We start from the raw sequence: 26,500 nt of genomic DNA, 5'->3' as shown, positions 1-26,500 counted from the left end.
ACGGTTCCCAATTGTGTATGCATGATTGCTAAGTAACCATATATCAACTGGAGCCCGTGTGGGCGAGAGTGCTGTGCTTCGAAAAGAGTGAGGATGGCTCAGGGTCTGTTATCTACGGCTCCCACGATGAGCACAACTATATATTATCAGGGAGACCTGGGTCCCTCAGTGAGTTGTACATATCACTCATCCGTAGTTGTTATTCCAATCTGGCGTTTTGCTGCGCTCAGGTTTCACGGTTGATGCGCGCGGCTCCCATTATTGCTTAATAGGCAGTTGCTAGGTAACCAAAACAACATCGGAAGACGAGGCTCAGTGGTGGCCATCTTGTAATAATCGAAAGGGAAGTGCTCGCAATGTATGTACGTGACTTTATCACATTCAAGATTATACTTTGCTACATGTCTACGTGTATTTCTCTCAAGTTTCCACCAACTGGTGGTCACAGCTTACTTATGTAATGTAAGCATTTTTCACCTATTTACATAAGACTTAGAATAATTCTGTACGTCTGTACTGGCTATTTCAAACATGCACTGAGATGTTGTGTATGGTCTGTATCTCGGCATCAGTGGGTACAGCAGACGGTTTCATAATTCATAAATCACTTTGTTTTTACAAAGTCCTCAATTCGGTTTCTCGTATAGAAAAGTGATCACAAATGAGGGTGCATGCATACAATGTGGGCATAACATTTCCCCATATTTTTAAAGGAATACAACATTGTTTCTATAATGTCCGAGTTTGGTTATCCTATATATCATAATCACACATGAGGGTTTAAGTACAATTTGTAGGTAACCACATTCTTGCAATGTCTGTATCTCGGTACCTTATATATTATGCTGAGATAAGAGTCTTGTCTACATCACCGCCCCTCTCATGTGGTGTGATCATCTGTACCGCAAACCAGCTCAGATCTTTGTCAACAAACCAGCTCAGATCTTTGTCAACAAACCAGCTCAGATCTTTGTCAACAAACCAGCTCAGATCTTTGTCTGTATGGTTAAGAGTAAAATGTTCGACTGGGGGTTTGTTGCTTATCTTATTTCTTATACACGACCTATGTTCCCTTATCCGTTGTTTGATCGGGCTTGTGATCCCAGTCTGTGGTAAGTTTGATGTTGGCATTATGCTAATTAAGCCATTCAAAGAAATGCTGTAGGCCGGCTGCATCGCTTGTCCAGATCAAAAGAACATCATCGATGTATCTTCTCCACACTTGTATGTGTTGTTTGTATGGATTGGTTTCAGCATATTTGTGGTGGGCCTCATATTGTGCCATAAAGAGGTTGGCCACGTCTAGTGCAAAAGTGGCCCCCATGCTCACACCTTTCTTTGACTAAAGAGTTGGTGTTTGAATAAAGGAACGTTTTCAGACATGGTAAGTCTTACACATTCCAGAATGAAATTGGTATTGATTGCCACTGGCATAGTTCTTTGTTCTGTGGAACCCGGACAGTGCCATAAGGCAATCTTCATGAGGTATCAAGGTGTATCATCTCCCCATATTCAGGGTGGCCAAAATGATAGGACCTTCCAGGTCCACACCACTAAGTGTGATTATAGTGTCTGTAGTATCTTTGATAAATGAGGGCATTTTGATTACAAATGTTTTTTTAAAAAATCTTATATAGTGAAAGATGCTCTAGTAATGAGTCAATGGCCAACACAATGGGCCTGCCAGGAGGGTGGAGGGGGTTCTTATGTATCTTAGGAAGTATGTAAAAAAGCGGGATCTATTATTGCGCATATTTCCAGAAAGGCCAGGCAATTCTCTTGTCAACACTATTCGAGTGTCACCTGCTCAAAATGGCAGAAAAGGAGACACAGGCCCACATTACAACACCGGCGCTAAACCATGGCGCTATTAGCACCATGGTTGGTGCCGGTGTTGTAACGAGTCCGCCATGGTGAAATGGGGAAATACCACCCCATTCCAAGGTTGGCAGGCAGTATTTCCCCATTTCCCCATGGTCCTTCCCCATTCCCATTTTTGCTCCATAGGGCTCAATGGGAATGGGGAAGGCGGCAATTACGGTACCGCAAATTGCAGTACCGTAATTGCCTGCGAGGTCCCTTTGCAGGTCCCTACTTTAACGGCTGGTCCAGACCAGCCGTTAAGGTCGGGTCCCGCAAAGGGACCTCGTAGTAAGGCGCTAATTGGTTAACGGCGCCGCAGCCTTTTACAGCGCCGTTAACCACTTAGCGCCAGGGTCGTAATGAGGCCCACAGACTGTTTGCATTCCAGGCCCCCCACCCATTTGGGTACATATCCACAAAAGGGCTAGGCCAATCCCAGGTTCCCGGACTCTGTGGCGATGTCCTAGAGGGCCGGGCTATGGGCAACATTGACTGACCTAATATTTGGGCACGTCTTCAGCCGAGGAGAATCTGTGCGTGGGGCGGTAATGGCCAGTGCACAGCACCACATTGAGGGCATTTGAGAGTTTGACAGTGAAGGTATGTCGCAGGGAGACCCCTGACGTAGGGTGCACAGGAAGAGAAATTGTATGTTTTTGCTATGCTTTTCTACAATGCTAGGTTTGGTGTGTGTCGCCAAACGAAGGGTCCACTTGATTCTGCCATAATTAAAAAAGACACTAATATTCCATTAGCGCCTTTCAGGATAAAAGCTCCTATAAAAATGTACCCATCTTTGTTATAAGATATTGATTGTTTTTTCTAAATGCCACCTAACAATGAGTTGTAAACAAATAGGGCATTTACAGCATCGGTCCTGCACGTGGTCAGGAACCTGTATTTACCCCATGCAATATCTTCAAAACTGCCTGTGCAGTGAACACTCTATGCAATTCCAACTCATAATGAGGTGGTATTTAAACAATAGGTGCTAAAATAGCAACACCTTTTGCTGTTACCTCGATACACATAATAAGGCTGGCGTGTACTCATTGTCACCACCATAGTCATAGTGCGCAGAGCACCAAGATGTTCTTTGAAGAGTTGCTTATAAGATACATCACCAGTCCCAGCTGCTTTGAGCCGGTAGTAAGCCAGAATGCGGACATTATAGACATCAGAGTGGCTAGGTTTGAAAGGTAGATGGATCAGATTACCTACCGAGTTCAGTGGTGACAAGAATGACCTCATAAGGACAAAATATGAAAGTTAGCAATTATTTTCAGAAAATAATGTTTGGTCGAAAAAGGAAGCTGGAAAATGGGTTTGATCCTCTATTTATATTATTTTATTTATTTATTGTGCATTTGTAAGGCACTCATACAACAAGTACATTGGGTTTCAAAGCGCCCACAGGGCAAGAGGGAAGGAACATGGGAATGAAAATATAAAAAAGGATGAAAGATAGAGGCAGAGCTACCAGGCCTTGTGAGCATTCAGAACGTGCAAGTGCAGGTGCAGGGAGAGAGAGAGAAGGGATGAGGGGTTGGGGGATAAGTGCAGGTGTACCAGGAGGGAAGTGCTAGGGAGTGTGCAGCTGTAAGTGCCTAGGTGAGTGGTCAGCTGCCTATAAATATATAAGTGCAGGCCTGTGGTGCCATAGGCCAGTGACTGCCAAGGCAAGTACTGGGAGCAGGCGGAGGCTGAAGGCAATCGGGAATGGGAGGCCAGGGCCCAAGCGGACACATCAAGGCCCTATTATCCAATCTAAGCAACTCTGGGGTTCTAGCTGAGGAGGGATGAAGGGACATAGGAGGTGAAAAGGAAAATCTTGAGGAGCTTCCAGAATTTGAGGAGATCCGGCTCAAGTCGAAGAGGTAGGGGGAGGCTGTTCCATAGGAGGGAGCATGCTGAGGAAAGAGATCGACCACCAGCTCACTGTTTAGAAAAGCGTTTGACACGCAGCGAGGTAGTGCCGGAGGAACATAATGATCTGGAGGGAGCGTATTTAGTGAGAGCCAGTTGTAGATAGCATGGTCCCCAGCCCCAGATAGCCTTATGGATGATGCAGAGGGATTTGAATTTGAACCTTGCAGTAACCAGGAGTCAGTGGAGAGTTTTTAGGGCTTGGGGAGATGCAGTCCTTGGGCTTGAGGCCAAGGATAAATCTTGTAGCCCTACTCTGGATTAGCTGGCGGGGTTGCAGAGACGAAGCAGGCAGATTAAGGAAAAGGCTATTGCAGTAGTCTAGCCTAGAGAGAAGCAGAGCTCAAGAGTCATTGAGCTTCTGTGGGAAAGTGATGAAAGGAAAAATCCTTCGAGGTAGCAAAGTCCAGAATGTGAGGGAGGAAGGAAAGAGAGGAGTCAAAGATGACTCCCAGGTTTCTGACTTCAGATGAAGGAGAAGGGGGAGAGCCCATAGAAGATGGCCAGAGTGAGGGGGAAGAAAGAGGGAGCAGGAGTCCCAATTGGAAAGATCTCAGTCTTGCTGGCGTTGAGATCATTGGAAGTGCACCAGGACTGGGTGGCAGATTGGAGGAAGTAAGGAGAGGGTCAGAAAGAAGTTTGAAAAAGAGACGATGGAGGAAGTAAGGAGAGGGTCATAGTTATGTTGTTCAAGAGTTACAGGTAGAGTGCTACAACAGCTTCCTGCTGGTAGCAATAGTCGCCTATACATTTTAACTGCACAGGGGGAGTGGTATTAACCTCTTGAGGCCCTGTGTAGTCCATAATGTAGGTCATTATTGTCTGAAGAGTCCAAAGGGATCATATCTATAATTCATGATAGTGGTCTTTGCTACCTAAACTGACTATAGAGGACATAGATATTTAATCTGATTGAAGTTCTGTGTGATCACATGTATGTGTGTTTGTATGGCCGACGTGTCCTTACTTTGGCTGTGTGTGCTGATACGCATGTTGCCTCTGTGCTTTGGGGGAACGATGTGCCTCATTGCAAAGCTGGTGGTATTCCTGCAATACACCTCTGGAAAAATGACCAAACTCAGTTACAGTTACCGCCACTCGTACTGGCAGATTTAGAATCCAGATTACAAGTAATGGCAGGACTGTGTTAATCCCCATTTCTGGAGCCTGTAGGACTCAAGTGGGGATTGGGCAGATTTTCAGTGTGAAGTGGATTATTTATCTCGAGCACTTTCCTGGTGGTAAATCCTCCAAATCTAGTTAAAACTTGGAATTAAGTGGTGTGGTAAAACTGGCACTAATTCCTTCACTGCCAAAAATAGTAGTTGTTAATGGAATCACAGCTAAAGATTCACTGGAACACTAAACGTGTAGTCTTCATTGGTTCTGTGCATGAAACACACAAACGCCAGTCTTCTAGCTTTGTCAGTTTCTGTTTTAGTTTGTCCCCATTGCCTCGTTCCACCTGCACACGAATAGCCACTGACTGCTTAATGCATTTATGTGTGTGTGCATTACAGAATGTGGAGCGTGTGGCAGGTGCTCCCATTTTGCGCTGCCACTGAGTTGCTTCCCACAACTACCCCCAAAAACCACAGTACTGCATGTTATGTTATGTTGAAGCTGTATTTTTTAAGGAGAACGTTGAACATTTCTGTAGCTTCTTGGCGGTAACCCCTGGCATGGAGGCAAAGGGCTGTTTCACCATGGGGTGGGTTGCCCTCAGGAAAGATTTCCCCCAGTGGGAGCAGCAGTGCTACATCCCGACTCTGCATGATGTATGAGTATGTCTGTGGCTCAAAGTGGCCACGTTTTGAGGCCTTACGAGATGCCTGGCTGACACTTATATTTTATTATTATGGTATTTATTGAGCGCGGACCTAGCTTCGAGAAGCAATGGAGCACTTTACAGAGGTATACACCAATGCAGATACATAACGGAGCGTTTTACAGAGGTGTGGAAAATTACAGATGCATAACGGAGTGCTTTTCCGTGGTAACAACAGAACAGATATACAGTGGGGTGTAGGATACAGAGGGGGACAGAGGAGGGGTACAGATGTACTGGGTGGCTGGGAGGAGAGGGGTGGGTGATGTCTAGTGAGTCAGGTGGCGCGAGGGGCAACCTGATGGCCTAGGTGTTGAGGAGGAGAGACTCCTTGGAGATGTGGGTCTTGAGTTCTTTTCTGAATTGTAGGAGCGTGGTGGGGTGTCTGAAGCCGATGGGAAGGAGGTTCCATAGTCTCGGGGCATAGGCAGAGAAGGCTTGTTTTCTGGTACTTTCCTTTTTGCAGCAGCAGATTTCAAGTCTGCACATGTTCTGACATCTGGTGGTGCGCTGTGCGCCAGAGATGCAGAGTTTCTCCGCAAGGTAACTGGGTGACTTGAGGGTGACTGCCTTATAAATGGTGCAGCAAGACTTGAAGGTGATTTGTGCGTGCAGCGGGAGCCAGGGAAGTTCGATGAGGGCCTGGGTGATGTGGTCATATCTGTGTAGATCCTGGATGAGGCATGCAGCTGCGTGTAGGACATTTCTCTGGGGCACAAGGGAGGATACCAGGTGGTATAGGACCAGTGCTTGAACAGTGGATCTAAAGCTGTCCGGAGGGAGGATGGGCTTGACTTTCCACAGGAGGGAGAGCTGATACCAAGCTGTCTGAGTTTTCATAGCTATGTGTGTGTTGAAGGAGTGGTGTTTGTCGATGTGGAACCCGTGGGACTTGGTGCAGGAGGTGAGCATGTGTGTGAAGCCCTCTGAGTTTATGGTTGATAGCCAGGTCTGAAGGTCTGGGTGTTTCGTGTTGTTGGTGAGGACTAGGAATTCGGTCTTGGAGGGGTTGAGCTTCAAGTATGCATTGGACATCCAAGACTGGATCAGTGAGAGGCAGGTTTTGAGCCTATGGATGTCCATGATGGAGTCAATCTTGAGGTATAGCTGTGTGTCGTTGGCGTATTGGTGGATGTGGATGTTGTGTGTGGCTCGGAGCGCTCCCAGCGCCTACATGTATAGATTAAAGATCACTGGGGGGAAGATGGAACCCTGCAGGACTCCACAGGTGATGAGCAGCATTAGCGATCTAGAGGTGTCCATCTAAACAAACTGCTTGTGGTTGGTGAGGAAGGACTTTAACCAGCGTAGGACAAGGTTGCTGATCCCCATGCACGGATATAGGGTGTCCGTAAGTGCCTGATGGACTACTGTGTCGAAAGTGGCCGGGAGGTCGAGTAGAACCATGAGTCAGGGGTGGCCGCCGTCAAGGATGTTGAGGGCTTAATAAACCACCTGTCTGGTTGCTGTCTCCAAGCTGTTTGTGTGGGTGTGTTGCAACAATGCACAAGATACCAGTGTAGATTCCCCTCTACTCACTCCTTTGCACTTGAATGGCCCAGTTCTATTGACCAAATGCCTGGTAGAACCACCCGCACTCCTAAATGTGGGTGGGATTTGAACTGTGCAGTCCATGCTTAATTTGTGGGGGTGTTTGCAGGGCACAGCCCTAGCAATTATTTTTGAGATACAGCCTTTATTATCCCAGACTCACTTTAATTATGAAGTGGTGATAGTCAGTGCATCCATCAACCACAGTGAGCAGGTACGAGCTGTAGTGTAACCCCAAATATGTCAAAACTATAGGGAGCACCGACGGGTGCTGGCAGCAGTGGTGGGGAACTGCCCACCCGCAGTCACAGGAGTGTTAATAATATGTGGGTCCTGGCACTTACTTTTTAAGAAATTAACCACTGCTAGCAGTGCCCCGCATTGAGATGCCTGGAAGATCTTGAGGCCGGCCAGGACTTTATGGCACTGGAGCAGTGGTGTTGGACCGAGCTGGGCTCTTCTGGGAGTTATCTGCATACACCAGACAACACAATCTTTTTTATCAGGTCTCCATTTACCATCTCCCACCTTGCATGCATAGCTTGGACTTTCTAAAACATCCCAAGGACTGCTCATCATTGCACGTAAAGCAAACTCAGAGGTGGCAGCAGCAGGTTAAGAGAAATAAAAATAATGTTCATTGCTGCTAACGGCCCGCAACAGAACATTCATACATGTTAAAGCGTGATACGTTTCCGACTGCGCATTGCAATGAAGAAAGGTGTAACTTTCATAGCTTCTGTTTGAGCGACATGGTGTTGATAATTTTACAATGCATTCGCTCTGCATCAGGCAACTGCTTTTTGAGAGAGGGCAGGAAAAGACTTTTGCAGAGTGTTAAAGACTCATTTATTGAAAATCAGATCAGTCTCCTTACATCTATACAACCTACGCCTAAATACTTTACACCACTAAATAAACTGGCCGGGAGGATAGCTCGGAGGCACACGTTTGTCGTGGAATACAGAGCAAGACATGTCCCGGTTTGCGCTTAGATACTTGTCTCTGGAATTAAGGGCCTGATTCATGGAAAAGGGCACATAAATCCTGCAAAGCATGTGCTCCGAGAACGACTCTGTACGCATATTCATGGAATTGTTCACGCAAAGTAACCCTATGCAGAAGTCGCAGCTGGAACGCCCACGACACGCCAACATGCATAGCCATTCTAGCCATGGATACAGACCTTTGCGCACTCCTTGTGTGCAATGAACTGCAACCTGGAAAAACTGCCTGCAAACCCTCACAACCAGGTCAGCCCAGCATCAGTGTGTGTGGGGTCCCCGTAACAATTCTCAGCACCCCCTCAGCATGTGTACCACGTATCGTAGAAATCGTCATTTCGAAGTAAACATGCGTGCAAATCCCCGTAAACTGTTCCTGCACCCTGCTACACTGTTTACACGCACCCCTAAGTCCGATTGGAACCCAGACTGTGTGCACGCCCCCCTAATTCCAACACCTGAACTTACTTCTACAGCAGTGATTCCTATGCGCAAGTGTCTGTACGCCTGCCTTCAGTTGGAGGATAGATCGAGTGCTTTGCATGGCCATTTCCCTGATGAGAGGTTGCGCTGGCCGTCAATCATAACGCCCACATTTTCCCTTGTTCTTCCCCCTTTTGCGAGTACTGCTTCCTACTCTGGTCTATGCGCAGGCCACGCCTACGCTCTGCGAGGAGTCTCACGCAAGTCACACGGCTGCTCGCACAGACGTGCCGAGCTTGTATGAAGTCCCCGCAAAGTACAAAGAAATCCCACGCAGTCGATTGCATGAATTGACAAACAGGGTATTTATTACATGTGATTTGGTGCACAATGTTCCGATTTACCGTGCAATATATTCCTTGAATCAGGGCCTAAGTGTGTTATGAAGAATGCATTAATTAAGCGCTAAACTACTAATACATGTTTTTCCTATCCCCACCTGCTCCCACAAGCATTATAAGCCTCCTTCTTTGGCGGTTCATTATATTCCAGCTGATAACTTCTAGGCACATATGTCAGGTCTTTGATTAAACATCCTACGCTAATCATTCATCCCTCAAGTTGTTACCATTCGCTCCCCAAAATGTATCACTACTGCCCACCCAGACATTTTGCCAGCCAAGAAAACCCCACTTACTCAGTGTCCCATCCTTACGAAACACCTGCGACAACACACGGTCCCTACCCCAAGCTGCAATCCCTATCCTCCCACAAATCCTTCACCCTCTATGATGGCCTTGTATATCGTTTAGGGCTTGGCTGTAAATATCTACTGACTCACTACAAAACAGTCTTTATTGCTCAAGCAAAACCCTAAAATGAGGATGGAACGGCACACTTTCTTTGCTGATAAAAAAGCCAAAATGTCTTCTCTCCCCCCCCCCCCCCGCAGTCAACAGGTGTCGTCACTTTTGGGACTGCTGACCAACTAGTATGCCTGATGGCTCTCCCAAAGAAAACTGAGAATGCAACCACTCCCACACTCGCCCGGTGTCAGCTGGATTGGTGAAGGAGAGCCCTATTGGACTCCCTTCTTTTTTTTTTTTTACAACTCCTTATTTACATTTTTAAAGTCTACTACATCAAATAATGAACACAATCCACTGTTCCATTTAAATGTAAACCCTCTCACCCCCGCACCCAGCCAGCAACAACTGAAAATATTGCCAACTCACATAAGAAATTCTAAAGACTCATTTTTAAAATATAACAGCAAATACAGAAACCTCAAACATGAGTTTAGTAACACATAAAATAAAAAGACACCCCCACGCACATACACTCTGCACTACACAGTCCACCCAGAATTGACACCATTGATTCAACTTCTGAGAAACAGCATGGAAAAACTCCCCGACTAATGTCCGTGTGGGGTGTGCAGGGCTGCATTAATGTGATGGGGTCTTCACATAGGTGCAACTTAGGCCTTACTGCCTTACAAAGCGAGATATCATTGAAATGATGAATACATGTACCTTCCTATCCCCTGTCAATCCATAAACCCTCTCCTTTTCAGCCCAGGCCTCATCACCTAATATACCACAGTAAAAACCCGTAGCCCCTCTCTTATGCCTACTCTAAACATCCATACCGCTGGTTGTTAACAGCCCTTCACCTATAATTTCACTTTTCCCCTAAAACATGTTCATAAACAAATAAATCAATCTCTGAGCCTTTCTGCACCCTCCAGGAACCCTCCTGCGCACCTCAAAGGCTGCAGAGAAATTGAGAAAATAATAAACAAAATCCATATGTTTGTGTATGTAGATTTCAAAATCCAGAAATGACAGATGTACCCAGCACTTCTAGCGACTTAAAAAGGTGGTCTTTGTGCTCCCAAAAAATTAAATACTCTTAACTTTGAAAATGAAAGCATTTCTTTTATTCTCCTTATGTAAGGCCTCATGAATCCCAGCAGGGTGCCTCTGCCCCTTAAAACCCTCCTGAGGAATCAGCAACATGAAGACCATTTGGGCCCCCGGTAACTTGTTCAACAGCTGTGCCAATTCTATCTTTACTGCATTTCTTAACGTCATTTTTGCCCACATGGTCAAGTACTAAATTAGGGTGAAGGTGCCTAGGTTCCAATTAGCACAAAATGGGCATGACCCTTTAATGCCAAAGTACCTGGGTCACCATGATGTGACATCTCAAATGCCTGTACCATGATACCTCTTCTTTGCTTGGGTCCTGACCTACTTCATGATGGATAGTTGAAAATCATTTCTTTATGTCTCCTGCCCAACACCACTCCAATCACTATATTTACAAAAAGGTCAGTCTGAAACCTGTGGCGCCCGGGCACCCACACATGCTCTTTATATCTGGCACAGCACTCTTAGATCTACAGCTACAGCTCACTGATCCCCCTTTAAGGCAGGATCCTGTCTCTTTAAGGGACTGCTGTGTTTAGAAATGACATGACAATTATGGTGAACCCCATGCAGCCACACCTCATACAGGATTCCTTGAGCTGTTGCAACATTGTTTGCACAGAGACACACTGTATAATTGACCCAGAATGCAGCCACATGAGACAGGCAAAGGAAGAGCAGGTGGAAGTTCCTGTGTGGTACTGCCCGCAGAAACCTGCTGGCTTGCTTTAATAAGGCACAGTCTCTGCGATTGGTACGTTGCTCTCCTCACATACAAGACAAAGTTCTTGCATACACAGTCCACAAAACAAAACAAGATGAAGGGTCATTATTAAGTGTATTTGGTCCATGGAGGGAGAAGGAGTGTGGCCAAGGTGGATCCCTGTGTGGGAGAGCTATCCATTCACAGAGAACTGCCAAACAACAACCAAAGACTTAAACTACACACACACACACACACACACACACACACTGACACATAAACACACAAACCCAGTAATGACAAGACCATTCAGAGAGAGGGGCCAGGGTGTGGCAAGCAAAGAAGGACGGCCATTCCTGGGGAGGGATTTGCCAACCTCAAGTCCCACATCAAAACTGCAAGCCATAACCAGGGGCAGGGCCGAAGGAGCCCCTGGCAGGTGACATAATCACCCAATCATTTTAGCAGCTGCGTAGAGATACACCACCAGTGTCCCCTTGGACCAGAGTGAGGCTGGAAGGCAGCGTGAGAGCCCTTTAAAAGGAAGGGGCTAGAAAGAAGGGGGTTGCTGAGAAAGAGTGTAGAAAGTAGAGGGGGAAGGAGGCTAGAGGAGAGACCCAGGAGGTAGGGGAGAAAAAGAAAAGACCCAGGAGGTTGGGTTAATACGTTAATAAAAAAAGGTGGAGGAGCGACCAAAGCAACCAGCGAGACGAGGACCCAGGGATATGGGCAGAAAAAGATCCAAGAGTTTGGAGATAGAAGAACAAAGGAAGCTGGGGAAAGAGGCTGGGGAGAGAGAGTCCCAGAAGGCTGGGGAGAGACCGACCCAGGGCATTGGGGAGAAAGAGAGAGTCAGGAGGTTGGGAATAGAACCTGAAAAGCTGGAAGAGAGAGATTGCAAAGCTAGCTCTGGGTCCAGAGGTGTATATGGATGAGGTGGTGACAGGATCTAAGGAATACTTGTTGAGAGAAGTGAATAAGGAGTTAATGGGAGAAAGCAAGAAAGAAGGGTTTAGTAACCATGGATCAGGGCTGTGTACCTGGAGTAGCCCGAGCATCCATGGGGCTGTGGCAGAAGTCGGCCCCCCAGTAGCTAGAAAGAATGGGCCCATCTGCATGAAAGGTTTGTGCTGTAATACCTGGGCCAAGAAATAAAGAGCTGCCCAGTCCTGGCTGCATAGGGGCGCAGCCCGAACCGGACAACCCAGCTGTGCCCTGATGGCCCACCTTGTGTCCGGCAAAGCAACCACAACAGCAAAGTCCACCCCGGCCGCACCTGCCCAGTGGCCTGGGAGCTGAAGAACTGCAAAGTCTGCTCTTCCTTGGAGAGCGGAGCAGTGAAGAGAAGTCTCGAGCTGGCCCATAAGGCAGCCCAGATGAAGAGAGTGAGTTGGTAAACGGAAGCCCATCGCTGCAGCACTGAAGCAGTTTGGGTCAAGAGAAGTGGCCTGACCCCTGCGTCCCTCCGACACAATAGAGAGAGTCACTGTGATGATGGTAGAGCCGCGTGGGCAATGGGGACGCCTCCTGAAGTTAAGATGGCACCGCAGGGCACGCAGTAAAATGCGCGGGCTGCGCAAGCTACGTGGCCCACCTAGAAGAGGCAACATTGGCCCTGGGTGTGGCAGTGAATGTGGGTGGGTGGTCTCCCTGGCTAAGGTGCCACCCCAAGAAAAGCGACAGGTCGCAGGTCACGGAAGTGATGTGGGTGGGCCCCCAACGGGGCAGGAGGCAGCCCAGAGGCATTTTATCAGCGTGGGCTGTGCAGTGAGTTCGAGAGGCCCCATTTTGCGGGCAGGACCACCCAGAAGAAAGAAGCTGTGGGTGCCAGGGCCCAAATGCCATCCGGGACAGACCCCCTACCCATTCTCCATAGTCACCAGGCGGCTCCCCCACACAGAGACAGCCCACAAAGGTACTGTTACTGACCGGTGTGCGTGCCCACTGCAGCATTCACCCTTATGTTGTATAATGTATGTTATGTGTTTTTGGTCAATGTTTGTTGTTGTTTGTAAGTTTGTGTGTATAGTTGAATATATCTTAATGATTATCATAATGTTTAATGTAAAGTAGGGTTGAGTAGTGTAGTGTGTATTATTATAACTATATAACTATTAGGAATGTAGAGAGATAGGAATGTTTAGAATTCCATTTATGTTGTTTTTTCATAAATAAAGAGGGGTGCTTGTTGGGATCCCTAAAAATCCACTTTGGTGTCTGTGTCCAATTGAAGTAAGTTAAGAACACAGGATGTAGCCCATCTTCTGTTGACATCGATTTTATATTGCAGGTGCAGTATCCCAGTACCGCCCCCACACCACCATCTGACTGGCCTGGTGTTGAGGGATGGTTCCCTTGGGGACTGTCCTGGTCTGAAGTGAGGGAGGTGGACACCCTTGCTTGGACCAGGGCCACACATCAGGGGCTGCACGGGGAATCCTGGAGTAATAGGGAAAGAAGATCAAGGTGGGAATAAAAGAGTAGAATGAGAAGGAGACAGAGAAGATGAAAAGGGGAGCCTGGGACAAGTGGGAGAACAAGCCTGAGGAGAAACTTCAAGGAGGCATAGAAGAAGTATGAGGTGCGAGAGAGAGAGAAAGAGAGAAAGGGAAAGGACGAAGAAAAAGTTTCCCAGGTACAAGCTTGTGGCAGAACATTACAGAGCATAGAGATTGGGTTGCGAGGGATTGAACTAGGACTTCAGGACCAAGATGTGGTGAGAAACCTATAGTAGACCATGGAAAGATCTTAGGGTGGTCTCCTGTCTTCCTATGGCCTTAGATCTGCACATAATCCTCATTGAAATTTGGAATATCGATAGGAGGTCGATATAGTAAAATGTAGTTAACAAAGCTTCAGTGTGTTGATGTACGTTTCAAATGGAGGATTTTACACTGGTTAGATTGACTTGAGACTTTGAAGAATTGAAATGTTTCCTTTGCAATAAAAGCTACGCCTCCCGTGTGACCCTGTTCTTCGTTTTTTACATATAATAGTATATCCCACTGGGGTGGCTAGGCCAATCATGGGGCCAAAGGTGTCGGTGATCCAGGTCTCAGTAAGGCACAGAATGTCCAGATTGTTTTGTCAATAATACAGTCATGAATATCTACTGCCTGTTTATTGAGTGATCTAGTGTTTAACAGTGTGATTCTAAGGTTTGTACTGCCAGTGAGGTCCAGTAGGGAAGATTTCCTGTCTTAGAATCAAGGGGCGTGGCTGTTATTTCTGTTTCATGTGTTATATTGGTGAGAGGTGGGCCATGAGCGGGGATATGACAGGTCGTTGTAATGGCTGAAGGTCCTATGCTGTTTATTTTTATCATATAGTGTCATTACGGTTTATCGAGTTGGGTTGAGTGAGCACAGCCTGATTCCTATAAGTTTTTGGAGTTATTCTTAGTTTAAAAATGATTTGGTCCTGTCGCCAGATGACACCCCATTTGCACACTGACGTTATAAATAACATTTTCCAAGTGTTTGTCTGAGTGTGATGTCTCTGACAGCTAGAAGGACCTGTGTGGAAATCCACTTAAGTTGTTTTCTAGTTTCTGTTATTTTAATCCTTGTAAGTATATAAAAAAATCATCAAGTGATTTCAAAGGTGTCTTATAAAATAGTGTTTATTCCAAGAGAAAAGGTTTAAGAAATGGGCATTTTGCCAATTGTGTACAGTGCATTTCGGTCATTAATGACCATCTTCAGGGACTTTGTCTAAGTAGAGAAAAAGACATTAAAGAAAGCCATTTTAAAAAGATATGCATACTGTAGCACTTTAGTGGTCTTGCTATGTTGCATGTTGAGTTAAATCAAAATTGTAGATTAATATTTGCCAGGCTTCTTATATCTTCACTTGCTAATAGCAAAGGGTTTGACTCTCATTCAATCTGGTTCCCTCAATGTTTCTGAAATATAACAGTGAGTTGATGATAATCCAGTTACTCTAGGTCACCTGGGTTATTTTCATGTGGATTTAATCTTTACTTCAATATGGAATACAAACAAATATCATATGTTAGTATTTCTTGGTTCATATGCACTTGAAGTCCTAGATCAAGTACCTGAATGTTAAAATATGCACTGTTTTCAAAAGGTGTCCACATATGGTATTTGAAAATACATACAATTCCTAATAACTGTGGGAGATTGATATAATCTAGACAGGGATTCAATTGACCTCCTACTTTTGGAGCGCTTCTCCTACAGGGCACAGGATTCGCAGAGATGCGAGTTGCTGTGTGCCCGCTAGTTTTTGTTCAACAAAATGGCGCTGCCATGCGTAACGTGATGATGTCATCAACGTGATGACATCATCACGTGCCGGTGGCCATTTTGGATCAGTCACTTTCCCTAATATCAGTTGTGTTCATGCAGAAATGTTCACATGATGTATATAAACAAAGAATTCAGTTGCAGTGTGCGTGTGGCCCACTGGTGATATGTGTAACATTTACAGTCAATGTTATGGTGTACCTGGTGGATAGATCATAGATTGATGTTTCAGAGTCAATGAAAGTAAAAAACAAATTCAAACGCTGAATAGAGGAACCTTAATTAAGCATCTGGCAGGGTCCGGTATGTCAAAGGGATGCAATATGTCTTTGAAGTCTTCAAAGTTTGTTGCATGGGGTGGGTGAGATGATGTTCGTCTCCATAATGAGTATCCATGTGCACTCTGCTGTGATAGTATTCTTGGAACTGGATGTGGATTGAGAGAAAGCATGCATAATTACATTCTTTGTTCATGCCCCTGGATGTAGGGAATTCAGTTTTTCAATCCAATATGTTTCTTTTTGGTTAAGGTTTTTTTTTTGATAAAACATTTTTTATTGTTTTATATAGTAATCATAGAAACAAAGACAAAACAGAGAACATGCATTTCCGTTAATAAGCAAAAGACATTCCATTGGCGTCAATCACCCGTAGTCCACCCATAGACATCTCCATATGTTGCTCGAGTTCTCCCAGCGCGTACCAGGAATTGCTATGTCTCTCTCTCTTCCCACTTTCCCCATATTTTAGAAGCCTTGGTGGGGCATCCCCTTGCATTGTAAATCCTGTGCTCCACCATAGCACCCCCAGAGGATATGTATGAAGGTTCCCTCTCCCCCCACACATCAGAGACAATTCGGGTCTGAGGTCCGTTTCCAGCCATATAAGGTCGTTCTAGGATAGTACATGTGGTGCAGGATTTTCAATTGTACCAGGCGTAGCCTGGAAGAGATAGCAATCTTTCAAGTGTGCATTAGCACCTGAATCCAGTCCTCTGGGTCTATCCTTCCCACGTCTGTTTCCCATTTGGCTTTCAGGTTTGTCAACTCAGAAGTGGCGAAGGAGGACATAGTATTGTATAGAATGGAGGTGCATCTGGTGGGGATGTGTGTTGGAAGTATGTTGCGTTCTATTGGTGTGCATTCGGGGACAGTAGTACCAGCTGGTATGTGCGTTCTGAGGGCATGAACCAGTTCGATATAGTGATATAGTTCAGTGCTCGGGATTTGGAATTGCATTTGTAGGGCATCAAAGGAGGCTATTTTCACATCTCCAAGGATATCCCCTATTTTGGTAATCCTGGCCCCAACCCACCTAGGCCATGGTTCTAGTTTTCCTGTTTCAGTCAGGTTATTGTTATGCCAGAGGGGTTGTGCAGCAGTTATATTATTTTTTCATCCTACGAAAGCATGCGCCTGCCTCCAGATTGTAAGGATGTGTGTTGTAGTTGTATGCGGTAAGGGCCTTGGAAGAGGTTGATGTAGCAAATGTATCGGGTCTGCATTGTGGATGGTGGCCATTTCAGGTCAATCAATTGTGACACCCAATAGTAGGTTTGGAGGCGGGACTCCTATACCACCTTCCCAAATCGACCTCTGAAAAGTGGTTAGCGTGATTCTGGGCTGTCCCCCACATGAGCTCCCTAAGAAGGGCCTCGACCTGGTTGAACTCAAGAGTCTGGGATTTTGAGCAGAGCATTCTGCAAAACATATGGGAATCTTGGGAGGGTCATCATCTTGAAGAGTGTAGCTCTGCCCATGAGTGTTAGGGGAAGAAGTTTCCAGTGGCTAGCATCACTGATGAGCCAGTCGATAATTGGCTGAAGATTGTGTGTTGCATAACTAGTCAGGTCACCAGATATCCAAATCCCCAGATATCGAAAGCCACTTTGTTCAATCTTGTACGGGCAGTTTTGGGGGTAGCCTGCATTCCACCTTTTACCAGGAAAAGGACAGATTTCCCCCAGTTGATTCTAAGTCCGCTGAACTCACCAAAGCAGATGAGCACCTGTGTCACTGTGGGCAAGTCCGGACTGGGTCCCCTAAGTATATCAGAAGATCATCAGCATATAGGGAAGTTCTGTCCTCATACCCTTCTGGCCATCTGAATCCCATCCAAGCTGTGCTCTGGCGAAACCACAAAGCAAGTGGTTCTATTGCGAGGGCAAAGAGGAGGGGGGAGAGGGGGCATCCCTGTCGTGTGCCTCTACCAAGAGGGAAAGGTAGCGAAGGCCACCCATTCACCTTGATTTGTGCCTGGAAGTTAGTATATAGTATTTGTACTCAGCCCAGAAAAATGTTGCCAAACCCCATGCGTCGCATGGTTTCCCAAAGACTGTCTCAACGGACCGAGTCAAATGCCTTTTCGAAGTCAATTGCCAATAGGGCGAGCAGCATATCTATGATGGGAGCCCGTTCTAGTGAGTGATGGAGGCGTTGCAGGTTCATTCGTGTTGATTTTTGTGGCATGAAGCCGCATTGGTCTGGGTGGATCAGGGTGGATATGACCGATTTTAGCCGATTAGCCAGGAGTTTGGCAAGGACTTTGGTTTCACTATTAGTTAACGATATAGGCCTATAGGAAGCGCATCGTTCAGGGGGTTTGCCCGATTTGGGGATCACTACGATTGTGGCTTTGCATAGGTCTGGGGGGAGGGTGCCTTGTTCCCGGGCACAGCGAAACATTTTGTGAAGGGGGGACGCTATTTTTTCTCCACCCAATTTCTTCCAGGTTTCAACCGGGAATCCATTGGGACCCAGTGTTTTCCCAGATTGTAATTGTGCTATGGCTTCAGCGATTTCCGTTTCAGAAAGATCGGAATCCAATTGCATCTTCTGTGGTTCTGACAGGCATGGCAGCGCAAATTCTTCTAGGAGGGAAGGGTCCAGTGGGGATGTTGGGGCGTGATATAGATTGGCGTAAAATTCAGCAAATGCTTCCGCTATTGCGGAGTCTGACTGGCACTTTCCATTTTGTGGGGTTATAATCTCCCTAACATGGCGTTGACTCTCATCTCTTTTTTCAAGCCAGGCCAACATTTTACCTGCTTTGTCCTCATATTCGTATGCCCTCGACAGTGCTCCAGACAAGATTCTGAGGTGGGAGTATTTTACTCCCTATTTTTCAACTCTTAGAGTAAATGTGATTTTAAGAGAGCAAAAATGACTTTTCTCCTTTGCAAGAGATTAAAATGTATGTGACATGTAGCCAACATGTGCAAAAACTGTATGGAAATCATTACTATGCGGCAGCTTTCTGCATTGTGAAGGAATACACCTTTCAATATTTCTCTAAGGTCTGGCCATTTGATCGCTCCTGTATATGTTTAAATATTGAAATCACAAAAACCTAGCCAATTACATAGAAAAGCAAACAAATTGTATTGTGTGTTTTGAGGTTCGATATTCGAATTGTATTTTGATATTTAATGAAAGTCCTAATTTCCTGGAGCTATTATTACCTAATGGTATGCCAATGTTATGATACAACAGTGCAGAGAAACAAGGACTCCATCCTAAATTCTATATCTAATGATATGATATGTCATTTATAACGTGCCTATACACAAGTGTTTCAAGGCGCGAAATGGTCAAATGGTTATTTTTATAGTGCTTTTGGCAAAGCGCTGTACATAAAACATATTTATCACAATTATCAAACCAAAGTCGATACTCTTTTATCGACCTCGAAAGGATGAAAGGCTGAGTTGGCCTTGCCGCGATTCGAACCTGCAATCTACAGATCACGCATAGATTGCAGCAACGAGTGCTCAACTGGCTGAGCTATTTTATTCAGAGGTTGGTTAACTGAGTATCGACTGAGGTATGATAATCACAGTACTTGGATGTTGGACCAACCATTCATGAAGCGCTACATAAAGTTAAATACCTATCTGGATTATCACAGGTACCGGTTTTGCTGAGTTTCTATTTCAATTACCAATATAAATTAATTTGTTTGTTTTTGAACAGCGTTTGCACTTCCTGTAGAGTGAGGTTTTGGATGTTTTAATTGTAGTCTTGAAGATTTGAGAGGCTAGAACACCTGTGATTGATCTAATGACAATCACTCACCCTTGAGCAAAGACTGCTACCACTGACCATTTATAGTAATGTACCCCTTTGACAGCAAGGTTGAATGGATGTAAACTAGACTGTGAATACTCATCATTTTACACACTGTTTTTATAATTTGAGTGTAAATTAAATTATAAGCGTAAAAATGATCTGCCTGCGCATGATTATGCACACAGCACCGGAACTCTGAAAAATATAATTGTGCAATACTGGTTTGCTTTCAATGGGGGAAAAAAGCCTCATTTGTTACAAAATATTAATTCTCAATTGCAACTTAGTGTTCCATCTTATTAATTATACAACCTTAACATTCTAGGAAAATAAATATGCACAGTGCTTCTGGTTGCTCCATGAGCATCAACACAGCAGCAGTTGAATGGAAATAAACCATTCCTTTTATCACAGCGTGCAGTTTCTTTTTTTTTAAAGGCTTCAGAAAAATACATTCTGTTTCAGAGGTGGCTTGCAATTATTTTATGTAGATAAAAATCAAAAGAAGCCTTCTGGTTTCTGTCAAGTAACCTAACCTTTGCACTGCCCTCTGCTCTAAACCTCTGTGTAAATGTACACAGGAAAATAATAAAGCTGTCGTGTAGGCCAGGTACGCACCTTATCTGGAGGCCTGGCCTCGGCCTGAAGTCCCAATGGGCCCGTTTAGCGTTGTCTAGCATCATGTTTCGAAGGTACTCTGTGGCGCGCTTAAGGGATCCATGGATCTCTGGGGTTGGGTCAAGAATATATTTGTATTCCCAATCGCGCATCTCGCGTTCAGCCTCTGATATTTTTTGGATTCGTTCCTTTCTCTTGTTCGCCATCCTGGAGACTATTTCTCCTCTCAAGGCTATTTTATAGGCCTCCCATACCGTCACAGGGCTGTCCACTGCGGCTTTATTGATCTCAAAGTATTTGTTGGTTACTTCAGTAAGGCAGTCAACAAAGTCAGGGAACCCAAGGTGGTAGTTATTTAGTCTCTGTGATTTGGGGGGTTATACCATGCATGAAGATTTCGACCAGCAGTGGTGAATGATCTGAGATGCCTCGGGAAGCAGTTCTGCTGACATTGCCCTATGAATTTCCGTACTCGGGATGAAAAGGTAATCCAGCCTGGACAGGGAAGCCCTTGGTTGCAAGATGGAGTTCCCGCCATACATCACGGAGGCCGAGGGAAGATATAAATTTAGCTAGTTTCATGGGGGTGTCTGGGTTGCGATGCCTAATGTGAGTGCGGTTCATGGTATTACACATGACATTGTTAAAGTCGTCCCCCAGAATCCACCCATCTGGTTGGTGTTTTTTCTGCCAAACAGAAGGCGCTTATGTATCAGGATCAAAGTGCCCCTGGACCTCATTGTGTACCCCGTGTGTAGTGCGGAGCGGTATCTTGTCCTCTGAAAGAAAGTGCAGTTTAGCCCTGCCAGATGTGTTTCAGTTATCAGGGCTACATCAGGGAAGTGTATGTTCAAAAGTTGCGTTACAAGGCGTCTTTTTATCCCGGAGCCCATTCCGTTTACATTCCATTCATGAGCAATTTAAGAGACTTAGTATTATCTGCGGATGGCAATTGAGATCTTGTTGGCACCATTTAGAGTATGCAGTAGAAGATCTGGAGGATTCCGCAGTGAGGAAGAAGGGACATTATCCTGCCAGTGAGTACTGTGGGGGTGTGGTGTCTATGTGAGGTGACATGAGATGGTGCATACTGAGTGATGTGATTATTTCGCTTTGTGAATATGTGGTAGCCATTGAACGATTGAAAACAATGCAAATTATACAAACCCCCTCTCTATACTTCACCCCAACACGAAGTACCTGTCGCCCAAGCATTGCTGACCATCAGGAACTAGAGCGTCAGCTTAACTCCACAACAAGGAACGATTCTCTCGGGAGTGTAGGGTTCTGGGTGGTGGCCTCGTCAGCCGCCGACATTGCAGAATGTGATTGGCAGGAAGGTGAGTGCAGAGATGGTACCATTTTCCCAGAAGGGTGTGGTGTCCCTCCCGATACAGTGGTCACTGGGAGGGTGTAGCGCCCGCGGAGCAGTGGCATCCGAGGTGCATAGCTTGGTTGGGTCTAGATTCGGTTGAGTCAGTGAAGTGAGGACCCTAGATGGAGAGGGTCCAAGACAGTGCTTTTGAACTTGGTTCTCATGCGCATCGGCATGGGGTTACTTTGGCTGCCAAGGATGTAGCTTTTACAATAGTGCGTTCCATCACCCATGTCTATCATCTTGTGGTTCAGCCTCTCCTTCTGCTTGCTCAGGCTGCAGGTGTGGCATCGGGTAACGTGGGGGTCAGTCGCGCCTACGTCTGTTGCAAGGCCTGTCTCCAGGGCCCGGTCACGTGTTGTCCAATCGCCTTCAATGTGGTTCTCTGCCCACCTCCAGGCCTCTTGTGGATCGGCAAAATGTACCGTAGTGCCACAGTGCTGTATCTTTAACTGGGCCGAAAATAGGAGGCCGTATTTCACGTTCATGGAATGGAGTTTTCTTTTTAAGTCCTCGAATGAGCTCTCTGGATCTCACGAGTGTAGTCTGGAAAGAAGGCGATCTTTGCGCCGTTGTATGTGATGGAGCCCTTGGTCCGGGCCATTTGCAGTATGGCGTCCCTGTCTCGATAGTTCAAGGGTTTAGCAATTATCGTCCTAGATGACGCTCCAGGGATTGATCTATTCGCTGGAACCCGGTGTGCTCTCTCGATCATGAAGAATTTGGATAAGGATTTGGGAGCGAATAGATCCGCCAACCACTGCTCCAGAAAGAGTTACATTCTTGGCCCCCTCTTCTTTCTCCGGAAGGCCCAGGATTTGGATGTTGTTTCGTCGTGACCTGCCCTCTCCTTTGTCCACTCGTGCCTCCAATGATTTCAGACGGGTCATAACCTGCGAGAGTTGCTGGCGTACTCCGCCGAGGTCGTCTTCCACTCCGGACACTCGATGTTCCACTTTGCCAGTCTTAGAGGTTAGTTTCTGGAGGTTGTGATGGAGGAAAGATACCTCTGCGGAGATACCATCTATTTTTTTCTCCATTGAGGAGCGGGATCGGCTATAGTAGCCATGATGCCCTTTAGTGTTAGGGGGTCCGGTGGGGAGGTGGAGGTGGATTGTAGGTCCTCCACAGGCGTTGTGGCAACCGTGGACGTGGCGAATTGGTCCATGGTGTATTGTGTGGAGTTTTTTTTCCCTTTGTCTTTCCCCATGTCTTCAGTCGTACCTGCGCGGAGTGTGGATGAGAAGTGTGTTACGTGCCGTGTTCTCCTGCCTGGGCCGTTGGTAGGGCCGGTTCCCAGAGGAGTGTATAAACCTTGCAGCGGTCAGTTCAGTCCAGCAACTCCATTCCCTTGGGGAGGCTCTGATAAGCGCCTCTTGTTCTGTGCTCTATCCCCTCGGGGCAAGAAGAACGGCCACTGGTGGCATTGGTTAGTATATGCCAATAACCAGCGTGTTTATGTGAGAGGGAAGGACCCTATACGGTCCGGGGTCCCCTTTTGGAACAAACACCAGCGCTTCAGATACGCCAAAGTTATAGGATGTCTGGCGCTTCCACAGGGCCCCACAGGGCAGGAGGCGGTTGTGCTGAGGTGAGGGGATTCCGGGATCCAGACGAGGAGGTGGTAATTGTAGGTTCTGGCACCAGGAGGCAGGTGGGCACAATTGAAACAGTGCCGGTTTGTTTAGACCGGTTCCCTTCTTGGGATTACTGAATAAAGGTCGGATCAGGAGCCAAGGTTCAGGAAATGGTGCAGCCTCTGGGTACATGGGAGGCTGCTCTTTTCCAAGTGTTCTTTGGGCTCCCACACCAGCGGTTGATCAGCTAGCGTTGGGTATTGCACTCCAGGTGTTTAGTCCCGTCGCCCCGGGTGCCCCAGATGTCAGGGTGTCTCCGTGTAATCTACAGACAGCACCACGGGCAATACTGCTATATTCCGGAGCCCATCACAGTTTGAAGTTTGGTGCCGGGGCTAGGCAGGTCGCGGAGTTTAGCAAGAGGGCGCATGTCTCTTTCCTGAGCACCTGGTTGTTGCTCCAAGTAGACTATTTGATGTGCTGGTGGTGGGTTTTAGAGCCGGCGCAGCGCGGTTCTATTAGTCTTGCGGTGGGGAGGAGGAGGGGGAGCTCAGCCCTATTGCCTGCACATCTCGGAGTGGGGCCACGCGGTCCCCCACCCTCCCCGCTGGACCTCCGTGATGATCTTGCCTCCCAGGGTCCTGAGCGGCCGTTGGCCTGTGTGCGTGTCACTCACAGCCACAGTGTGATGCGGTCCTGGTGGTTCAGCCGGAGGGGACAGAGCAGGTTGTGCACCTGTCCTATGCTCCACAGTGGTCACAGGGCCGACAGGCAGGCCGTCAGTTTTCCTGGTTGCAAGCCTTGGACAGCTCCGAGGGTGTCGCAGGGGGCCAGTTCTCCCTCTGTACAGTCGGATCTCCACCGGCCCACGTTCTCGGTCGGCGTTCTCCTCTGCCTCTAGTTCCCCGCGGAAAAGTCGGGCTCCTGATGGTGGCACAGAGGAATGGTTCTTCAGTATTTTACACCTTGCGCACCGAGCAGTCCTCACCCAGCACTTCGTCCAGACGCCGCGGCCATCTTGGGATGTCGTTTTTGCGCCACCCACGCCAATTATTTTTCCCCTTCTATCTCCCACAAAGGATCACGTTTAAAGCTGAAAGTTTCTGCAGAGTGGCTGTATGCATTCTTCTATCTGCTGTTATGGTCGTGGGTGAATCTGCACCACCGAAAAGGATGTTTCATGCAGGATACTATCAGCGGCCGGAGGAGCTTCTGAGACTCACGTCCAGCGAGCTCGCATACCGGCCACACCCCCCTGGTTAAGAAGCTTTTTGATGTCTATATTAGTTTCTCCTCTTTTCTCTATATTGTCTAAAATTTGAAATGTCATCTGTGAGATGTGATGTAGTGCCTCTCTGAAGTGTCATGCCACTGGTGATTTGATATTCCCTGTCCGGATGTTGGATCGGTGTTCGTTCCATCATATTTTGGCTTTTCTACTAGTTTGTCCGACGTAGTATTTTCCACCTGGGCATTTAATGCTGTAAATCACATTCGGATAATCTAAGTACACATGCCATAGGTGAACCTTGGATAATCTTTGTATAAATGCCCTAGATGCAACCATCGATAATTTAAGTACACATGCCCTAGGTGCAACCTTGGAAAATCTGTGTATGCATACCCTATGTGCAACCTGTGATATTCTAGGTATACATGTCCTAGGTCAGTGGTCTTCAAACTTTTTATGCCAAGGCGCCCCTGAGCAAACAATAAATTGTTCGGGACCCCCCTGCCACGCCCCTCTGTGTTGGTGTTATTTTTTTTATAGAGATAGCTGCAAAATGTGTAATGTCCATACACGAGCACACTGGATTGTTTTGTATATGAGACTCTGACGAGCATGCCGATCAAAGAAGTTGCCTCACATTATAAATCCACTAAGCCAGTGGTCTTCAAAAAGGTTTGGTCTGAGCCCCCCCTGAGCAAAATTTGGGCAGGCCGGGCCCCCCAAAAAATGCCAAATGGACAGTATGTATTGCGCACCGTCACTGCACCCTACTCCCATTATAGTCCCTCGGCTTTCCCACCTGCTCCCATCACAGTGGCTGGGCTCCCTCATCCCACTCCTACCCAGTCCCTGGGCTCTCCCCACACCATCACACACCCTGGGCTCTCCCCAACCTGCTCCCACCACTATTCCATGGTTCACGCTCTCCTGCTCCCACCACAGTCCCTGGGCTCCCCCATCCCGTTCCCAACACAGATCGAGAGCCAGTGGCAGCTCGTGAATTTTTTAAGTGGAGGAGCATAATTATTTCCCCCAAAAATGCCATAGTGACCAAGCGCAGTGAGGGAGTCCGAACCAATCAGGGGGAGGGGGTTCGCGGTATCCCCCGTGAATTTTTAAATAAAATAATGGGTTAAAATGTTGCACTGTAGAGCATTCTTTAAAAAAAAATAGGTAAATATCCAAACAGTTTGCAATTGCTGCTAGTGGGGTCCAGGGGGCAGGCATGACATGTTTTACTGGTCATCTATGATAGATGTCCAGCAAAAATATTCCTTGTCCCCTGGGCCTCACTAGGCCTAACACAATGAACATGGTTATATGTGTATGCAAGGCGCTGGGGTGCCAAGGGGGAAAGCATGGTATTTTGTACTGGACATCTGTGATAGAAATCCAGTAAGAAAATACCATCAATGTCCCTTGGGCTCCACAGCACCTCATAAGGAGAGCTGATTTTGACAGGTGGGTCGGGGGGATTGTGCAACAAAGGCATTTAGGCATTTTTAAAATGCCTTTGTTGTACAACTCTCCTTCCCCCCTCTATTCACCACTTGCCAAAATCAGCTCAACGGACCAAAAGAAACTAACGCACACACACACACACACGCACATTCATACAGCAATCCCTCTATCATTCACACGAGCATCCATCACCATACACTCACACATAACACAAGCATTCACACATCCATAAACAGGTTTAAATAAAAAAAAAATGAACATAAACATACCTTCTGCATTGGCCTGCATGTGGGTGCTGAAACGCCCTGTTCCAGGCTGCTCTGTCCAAACTTTTTATGCCAAGGCGCCCCTGAGCAAACAATAAATTGTTCGGGACCCCCCTGCCACGCCCCTCTGTGTTGGTGTTATTTTGTTTATAGAGATAGCTGTAAAATGTGTAATGTCCATACACGAGCACACTGGATTGTTTTGTATATGAGACTGTGACGAGCATGCCACTCAAAGAAGTTGCCTTACATTGTAAATCCACTAGGCCAGTGGTCTTCAAAAATGTTTGGCCTGAGCCCCCCCGCAGCAAAATTTGGGCAGGCCGGGCCCCCCAAAAAATGTCAAATGGACAGTATGTATTGCGCACCGTCACTCCACCCTACTCCCATTATAGTCCCTGG

The sequence above is a fragment of the Ambystoma mexicanum genome, chromosome 4p (assembly GCF_040938575.1).
Source record: "Ambystoma mexicanum isolate Mex_15411 chromosome 4p, UKY_AmexF1_1, whole genome shotgun sequence".
NCBI classification, from domain to species: Eukaryota; Metazoa; Chordata; class Amphibia; order Caudata; family Ambystomatidae; genus Ambystoma; species Ambystoma mexicanum.
The sequence above is the reverse complement of the archived record's forward strand: the minus strand, read 5'-3'. Positions refer to the sequence as shown.